This window comes from Benincasa hispida, chromosome 6, assembly GCF_009727055.1.
Source record: "Benincasa hispida cultivar B227 chromosome 6, ASM972705v1, whole genome shotgun sequence".
NCBI lineage: Eukaryota > Viridiplantae > Streptophyta > Magnoliopsida > Cucurbitales > Cucurbitaceae > Benincasa > Benincasa hispida.
The window spans coordinates 46,005,290-46,014,595 of NC_052354.1; the positions used below are offsets into that span (position 1 = coordinate 46,005,290).

Here is a 9,306-nt window from a genome sequence, read left to right on the forward strand (position 1 = left end):
TAAACCATAGTTCTTTTTCTATTCCATGGTACTTAATGTAAATCTCATTTACATCAATCCTCCACTAGATGTATCTCATACATCAAACCGATTATATCATATATAATTAAAATACCTCTTGTCAATTTGAACATTTCAAATCAACACCAAGAACTGATCCTCAACTGAATCCATTGAGCTACCATGGACCTGTAGCTCGAAGCTCCAACGGTACGTGAATAACTGACTAAACTCTTTAGTCATGGGATCCACCATCCGTTAACTGCTAGGCACCTCACTCAAAACCGACAGGTGAACTCTCCTTACCACATATATATCATGTGTCCATCTTAACCAATTAGCAGTGCGACAACCCTTCACAGATCACTTGTAAGTATAGCTGGGTCAATAACCGTTATGCTCCTGTAGTTACATCTGTCTCCTTAAGTACCACTGATCCCTCTAATGAACATAAGTCATAGTCCCACTATCACTGAGTCTACTCTTCCAAAGAGAAGTTGTGACCACTATGTTCAAGCCTCGGAATCAGCCCTTAAGGGAGCAATCTCTCTACTTATCCCTGCTTCGGGAAAGGAGTGAATTCCATCTTGTGGATTGAGTTCCCAGTTCCAAGATTAGACAAGTCCCCAAAAATGTAGGCATGTTGAGTTGGTAATCTGGCCACTCTCACCCATACTAATCAAAGGACCGCCCTCAAAGGCAAGAGTTCCCAAAACACTGAGGATTGAGGTCGTGTCACCTATGATCGTTTAGGTGAGATGCAAGTCTCTAGTATCAACGGTGTTATATACAGAGTCTAGTCATCTCGTGGTCCAGGTCTTATACAAACTCTTTGTATAGGACACTCCCGCTCTACGTCTCCACATGAATGGTCAGGATCTGTCTCTTATACACATCTAGATGTGTATAAGAGACAGATCAACGACGTTATATAAAAAGATGAATCATCTCATGGTCTGGTCTTATACAAACTCTTTGTATAGGACACTCCCGCTCTACGTCTCCACATGAATGGTCAGGTTCTATCATCTGTAGTAGTTTACAATACTTGTAAACTTCTACAAAACGGGCCGTATCCGTAGTGTCACTAGGATTAGGTATCCTACCTTAATCCTTATACTACAGACCTATTAGGTTATCACTTAAGGCATAATCCACCTGTATATTACATATACATGCTTAAGTTCACATAAGATAACCAATGAGCTTTTTTTTTATTGGATATGAGTAAATGCCATAATTTACTTATTTTATTCATTGAACAATGTGTATCTTTACAAAATAACAAGACTCCGGAAGAATTAGGATACCATATATATATGTGTGTGTGTGTGTGTATATTAATTAATTTAATTAAAGACCCTAGTTTCTCTCAGTTTTTTTTAACGTGCAGTGAGGTTGAGAAAAGAAGTCTGCAAAAAATTTTACAGAGAAGAAATTCTTCTTATCTTCCCCTTTAATCTCATTCCTTCTCTCTTCCAAAGAATTGAGCAGAGCTCACCCCTCCTGCTTAATACGAATCCCTAGAGAATACTAGAGGGTACTACAAGAATTTTGGGTTTTAATATCGGTTTAAAACTGACATTAAAAGGATTTAATGTCGGTTGACAACTGACATTGAAGATTGTGTTATAAAAAGTCTTTAATGTTGGTTGTCTTTAATGTCGATTTTAAACTGATATTATTGCTGATCAAAAATTCAGTACCAATTATCTTCAATGTCGATTTAAAATCGACATTGTACATCATCTTCAATGTCGGTTTAAAACCTACTTTCTGCCAATAATTTTTCGATATTAAATGTCTATTATTGTTTTGTCATTAAAAAAGGCGTACACACACACACATATATTTTGCTTACACACGTTCAAATGAGTAATATTTCTCTTTTACTTGAACGTGCACAAAATAAAATCTTAATTGCTTTCACAAATTCCCAATAAGTTACAAAAGAGGATTTGGATAGTAATTTAATTCCAAAACCAAAATAAAATATATTTTTTATCCAAATCAATTTCATATGGTTTAGATAGCAAATTCCAACTTATCAACAATTAAGTATACTTATATATTCTACATTGAACAAGTAGAGTATACATATTAAGTTGCACACAAGAATAACATTCAAAATAAATGAATTACAAAATAGTTAAAATGATTAAAAATAAGCTGAAGATAAATGAATAGTGTTAAATGATGTCGTCCTAAGTTTTCTGATGTCAATTTCTGGAGCTAGGGACTATTCTCCCACCTACGAAGTAAATAAAACAAAATTTGAACAAATAAGTAAAAAAAAAATAAAAAAAATTGAACAAATAAGTAAATCAAAGATCATGTTATCATACAAGAAAATAGACCCTAATAGGTTAATTTCTACTTAAATTTTCGGCAGCATAACAACGCTACCACAACAAAACCAAAAATTTACCTTGAACTTGTTCAAAGAAATACACTCCCAATAATATTCCACAACTACTTCTCAATAAAACTACCAAAATTCTCAAAAAACAAATATCAACACTTCATAAAATAAATCCAACAAAGCTTAAAAACTAACTAACTGGATTCAATGACAACTCAAGTAAACTAAACAAAGACCTATTATAAGTTCTCAACTCAAACATCTAATTAAGAACCACCTAAAGAGTAAACAAACTCCTACTAATTATGTCTTTTTAATAAATAACAAAATTTTATTGGCTTCTACGGATGTGATATCTTTTTAACAAGGGGGAGACAATGGCCAACTCAATTGTCTTTGAAGTTCCATATGTGTCAAGACTTTATCCCATAAGTTTCATAAAAGACTTGAGCTTCATAAAAGATTTGCACTTACAAGTAAATGATTCTTGAATTAGTTGCATTACTACAATTCAAACCACTCCAAGGGAATTCCACTGGCACACATGGATCTTCTTGTCAATCCCTCTTTATCCCATAAGTTAGACTTAATATTGGTAATTGCATTCACTAATGATCCAAAGCAAAATCACAATAGTATTCTTTAAAATAAACTCATAAAAGATTTGCACTTACAAGTATTTCACATAATATAACGTCTGTCCTACAAGATTTTCTTTATGGAAAAAGTCTCCCCATTTTTCAAGCACTTCGCCTAAGAGTGTTAAGAAAATTCCAAATAGAAGAACAAAACAAAGGAAAGGAAAGGAAAGAAGTTGTATGTTGGTCACAACTTCTATAGATATAATATATAGCAATGAACTTTAAAACAAATTAAATAAATCCTTATTTCTAAGTTTCATATTGAACGTTGTTGCTATTATAGGAAAATATTTGCTTGGGGACACATAAGATATACTGCAAATTACATACCAGTGTCGAAGATAGATACGACAAGATTATATATCATTTCTCTATATCTTATCAATATTTTGACAACCATGATAATGAAAATAAACGTCCTTATTCTTTGATATTAGCGAAAATAAGCTAGCACTTAGTAGGAATTCTCATTGTGAAGTAGCATTTTTTTTTGTCTCAATTTCTAAGCTTTTCTACTTGACTTCCATAATTATTCATGAATATTTTAGTATAACTAAGCAGAATATTTTAAAGAGTACATTTGCATCTCATTTGGAAAAACTCCTCATTAGTGAATCGAGAACAAAGCACCTGCAATGTAACTTTAAAACATCAATCGATCACTATAAAATGTGTGCAATATTATCAAGTAATTAACAGTAACTTAAGAGTTCATCAAATAAATATATCTCAAATAGTACTGTTATAATTGATTTTAAAGAGTTCATCAAAGATAAAATAATAAAATAGATAGGAAGCAAACACTTATAGCTAGAAATCAAAATTCAATCTCTCTCTGTATAAACGTTGGAATCTGAAAACGTAAGGCAAATACACAACATTAATAAATTATTCATCTTCAAAAGGTTGAATTATTCTACATGAAGTTATGTTAATTACCCCAAACTTCTTAATGACAAAAACCATAGTGAAGATATCTTCTCATTCACAAGGCTTCGCACACAAACTGGAAATCTCCTGATATTCAGATAAATAACACATCGTTGAACAATAAAACCAAATTCCTTCAATTAGAAAAGAAATTAAACTCACAAATTGAAAGAAAAATGGAAGAGAAATAAGTGTACCCTTACAAGATGAAATCAACAACTTGAATGGAACCCCAACAGGTCTAAGAAGGAAAAAAAATCAGTAAAAAGAAGGAAAAAAAAAATACTATGTTATCACAAAACAAGATGAGATCAAGAACTTTATTATATTATGAACAAATAAGGAAAAATCAGTAAAAAGAAACCTAAAAAAACAGATCTGATCCAAGGCTAGCGACCACCTCCACGACTCGGACGACCCGAATGACCCGAATGTCGGCGACCCACCTCTACAGATCGGAAAAGCCCACGACTCAGACGACCGAACGCCGACAACCCACCTTCATGACCCACGACTAAATCTTTAGATCCAATGCCGGCAACCCAACTCCACGACCCGAATAAGCTGGACGGCGAGCTGAACTACCAGATCCGACGACCGGCGACCCACCTCCACTGAACCCCACGATGGATCGACACACGAACAACTAGATCTGGATGAAAAATAGACAACCGGACGGCGAGTTGGACGTCACACGACCCACCTCCACTGAACCCACGATGGACCGTTACACGAATAACCAGATATGGACGACAAATAGATGACCGGACGGTGAGTTGGACAACACGTGACCCACTTCCACTGAACCCCACGACGGACTGGCACGCGAACAACCAGATCTGGACGAAAAATAGACGATCGGATGGCGAGCGACTTCTTGGTACGGTCAAGGGTAAGAGAGGGTTTGTAAGAGAGAAGTGAGAAATGAGAGAGAAGAAAGGCAGTGAAATGAAAGAGAGTTTTTTTTACTAAAGTTAAAAAAATACCTGGGGACCTCTAAGTTAGTTTTAAATCAACATTGTAGCCTATCTTTAATGTCGGTTTAAAACCAACATTAAAGATCCATTTTTTTATAAACCGATTATACATCCGATTTCAATTTTTCCAACCAAGCCTAAAATTCTTGTAGTAGCGTTCTCAAGTGGTGGTGTCCAATTGAAAATTTTGGATTTGGAGATCGGTTCATGATTTAGATCGAGGGAATTCTTGAAGAAAGTGTTTTTCAAAGGTAATATTCTTCTTCCCTAATTCTTTACAAAAGCATGCTATTCAATAAGGTTTTGATTAATGCATAATTCTATTAATTCTGTAATGTTATAATTCTGTAAAACTAAAATTGGAATCGATCTTCACTTTTGCATCGAAACCTTCGTCGGTTTCCTTCAATTGGTATCAGAGCGCAGTTTCAATGGAAATTTTATTAAATTTGAATTTAATTGCAGTTTTTGGTGGGTACATTCTGTAAATTTTCATGGTCGATGAATGTTTTATGAATGATTTGCAATTTGGATGGTTTTGGGATTAGGGCTTTTAGATTTACAGCTTTTCTTTAACAAATTTGTTATGTAAAGGCCCTTTATTTTTGGGGCATAAATTGTTTTGTTCTCAAGAATTTCTGGTGAAATGAGGCTAAAAAATCGGATGTAGATTTGAGGAAAATCGAATCTGTACAGTAGCGTCGTGACGCTGTGCCCTAACATTACGATGCTGCACGCAGCGAACTGAGTTTTTCTCTATAGTGTCGCGACACTCCAAGATGGAGAAGAACGGCTGATTCATGCATGGTTTGATTCGGTTTGGAGTTGGTTCAAGTCTGGTTCACTTCGTTCGAGTGGTTCGAGGACGGTTCGGTTGTTAGATGGTCCGGTTCGAGTTGTTTCAAGACTCGGTTCACTTGTTTCAAACCGGTTGAACGATTTATTATTGTAATAGGTAGTTTTTGGTTAACTAAATTAATATAAACATTATATTAATTTAATTAATGCTTTTAGGAGTCCAACCTCGATCCATAATTTCTATTTAAATTATGCATATGATGTATGGTTTAATTCTTTTATATATGTCATAATCTATGTCATATAGTAAAATCCCAACATAGGTTATGCATTATTCATGCATCATTCATATTACAAATGTTATAGTATATGTTTGCATGATTTATTTTTATAGCATGCACATGCATCATATAATATAAGTGTTATACTATATGTTTGCATGCATAAATAACATAGCCATGCATCATTTATATTATAATAGTTATAATATATGGTTTGAATGTATGGATGCAATGCATATTATTTATTTCATTACTTTAATATATAAGTGTTATATGTATACAGTAATGAAATGGGAATTGCATGATGCATGACATTACTTTAGATAATTTTATAAACATTAAAATTTTATAAAGTATGTCATTTGAAGCAATTGTATGATTTTAATTTGTTTCAAATTTTGTTTATAATCATTATAATAAAATGAAATTAGAAATTAAAACCAATAATTCAGAATTGCATGCAAACTTAAGTAAATCATTTTTAAAAATAGTTTTTAAATTTGATTCACATAGACCCAAGGTCACAAATTTCTAATAAAATTAGAAATTAAATTAATCTTTTTAATCAGTTTTGTAGGATTAAATTTGTTTTAATAAAAGATTAAATTTGTGGCAAACATATCTATAAGGGACATTTTTTCTAAGACTAGTCTTGTCTAGGCTGGGGTATTTAAGTTGACGGAAATAGGACACCCCTACCTGGGAATTAACTTGGAAAGGTGAATTAGATAGGTTTACTACAAGCATGCAATTGTTGATTAATGTTTGTTAAAGTGTTTAACAAACATTAATCAAAATTGTTTAACTAACAAAAGTAAGTGTTACTTTTGGGCAAACTTAAACAACAACTTAATAAAAATAATTAGTCGTATTTTTCCTAAGTAAAATAAAGCCTAAGTTATTAAAATACTCAATGAGAGGAAAAAGATGTATATGATACGTCAAAATTTTCCACTCACGTTTCTCCCTTAATGTTCACAATGTGAGACTCATGCTTGATCTTGATGCGCCCTGGGAGCGTTTCCCTTCGAATGGTATTTGCATGGGTCGATATCAAGGTGAATAGAGAGAGTATTTATAGTAAGTGGGAGAGGGATGTGTGTCAACATGTCCTACGGTCTTCTTTATTGGTTTGCACCGTGAGATCTTCTTACACGACCTCCAGATGCCCTAGGAGTGCCCCCTTCGGATGGTTTGTGCAGTAGGTCAATATCAAGGCGAACTCCAGAAATGGATAGGATCGCTTTAGTTTTTGCTCCAATCAGTTTTTCCCTTCGGTTGGCTCAATGGGGGCAGAACTCTAGGGTCTAAAATGAAGGGTCACACTTACGAAAAAAATGTTAAGCTAGTTAATGATTTCTTGACCAAATAAATGATGAATGATTGTTATTAGGAATAAGAGTTATTCTGGTGTAATGATTGGTTGAGAGTGTCTCAATTCAGTAATGGGACAACTGACTACCCTTTGATGACTTTTTTCCTAAATTACTGAAGCATCATTGCGAAATTAGATGTTATATGAGGTTCATTTAGATTTTGCTAAACTTGATTGGATGTTTAAGAGTTATGCTAAAATCTAATGTAGATCAATTTGTTTTTTTCAGCAAAAATGTCAAATAGTATTTTTCCATTAGTTGCCCCTAGTTGTTTGACCGCCTTTAATTATACAACGTGGAAAGAGTCACTTAAAATCCCTTTCGTGGTTAACGACTTAAAAATTGTCATGACTGAGGATTGTCCTCAAGTTCCAACCCCTTATGCAACACGAAATGTTCGTGACGCATATGAGATGTGGACAAAGGTTAATTCTAAGGCTTGAGTTCCCATTTTGGTAAGCATACCTGATGCATTAGCCAAAATGTTTGAGAACATGGTTACTGCACATAAGATCATGCAATCAATATAAGAATTGCTTGAGCAAAGTTCTCAAAATTCAAGAAAAATGGGGTTGATGACTATGGAACCAGTAATGCCGGCTCCATAACTAAATTTCAGTCCATATTGAATGTCAAGGGACAAATAGAAAAAGCAATAGTTGCTAACTCGAGTAAAGGTAATCAACGAGGATTGTTCTCAGAGATGAAACTTGGAGTTTATGATATGGGTTGTGGAGATGATTCCACTACTCTCCAGAAAAGGAAGAACTCCAAAGAAAATAAATCTGATTTATTTGTCTTGGAGACGTGCTTAGTAGAGAATGACGATTCTGCCTAGATAGTTGATTCAGGAACTACTAATCATGTATGTACTTCCTGCCAAGGATTTAATTCGTAGAAAAATTAGTAGCTGGAGAGATTACTCTCAGAGTCGGTACTGGTGAGACCGTTTTAGCTGTTACTGTAGGTAAGCTTAAGTTATTTTTAGACAAGAAATGATATATGTTATTAGATGATGTATATGTAACTCCTCATATGAAAAGGAACTTAATTTTAGTTTCCTGTCTAATTGAACAAAAGTATTCCTTATCCTTCTCTAAGAATAAAGTGTTTATTTTAAAAAATGGAATGGAACTATGCTTTGGTTCAATGGAAAATAACTTATATGTACTAAGGTCGTTAGTTACGAAAGTCGTGCTAAATACTGAAATGTTCAATACGGAAACAATTGTTAAAAGACCGAGAATTTCTCCTAAAGAAAATTTCCATCTTTGGCATCTAAGATTAAATCACATCAATCTCAATAAGATTGAGAGATTGATAAAAAGTGAACTTCTAAATGGTTTAGAAGAAAACTATTTACCTGTATGTGAGTCATACCTTGAAGGCAAAATGACAAAACGACTTTTTGCTGAAAAAGTTTATAGAGCCAAAGAAACCTTGGAGTTTATATATTCAGTCCTCTATGATCCGATAAATGTAAGAGCACGAGGAGCGTATGAATATTTCATCTCTTTCATAGATGTTATCACACCCTACCCCGAGCTCGCCTCCTGAGCCCGAGGAGAGGCGTGAAGGACTGCAGATACCACCCTTTTGTGGCACCTACTGCCCATCTGAACCTCTTTATTCTCATAAACTTTAAGCCAAAGATATAAACAACAATGGTTTGATTAAGCTCATTTTATTACAAATAGTACAACGTTTATACAACTCTCCGACTTACTACAAAGTTTACATCAACAACTCTAAAACCCTAGAAGTGTAACTGTGACTGTGGCAGACCTTGACCTTAGCAGCACCCTGGAACTCCTCACCTTTCACTACCTAGGAAGAAGAACATGAAAGAAAAGAATGAGCTTCACAAAGATCAGTGGGTGGTAAGCAACTTCTGAGTCTATTTCAACTCATAAAAAATACAAGCATATCACAAATACGAGG

At 34.1% G+C, this 9,306-nt stretch overlaps 1 long non-coding RNA gene across 3 annotated transcripts; it reads right to left on the minus strand.

Annotated features, from left to right (window-relative positions):
• Positions 1-2,083: 2,083 nt before the first annotated feature.
• On the minus strand, positions 2,084-5,033 carry LOC120079358. Of its 3 annotated transcripts, XR_005482220.1 has the most exons (4): positions 3,943-4,977; positions 3,582-3,633; positions 2,837-2,970; positions 2,084-2,251 (listed from the first exon to the last, which is right to left on the minus strand). It is a non-coding gene; the product is annotated as an uncharacterized LOC120079358 (long non-coding RNA). The 3 variants fall into 3 exon arrangements; XR_005482219.1 differs by having other exon boundaries at positions 2,837-3,633; positions 3,943-5,033; XR_005482221.1 differs by lacking the exon at positions 3,582-3,633 and having other exon boundaries at positions 3,943-4,971.
• Positions 5,034-9,306: the final 4,273 nt, after the last annotated feature.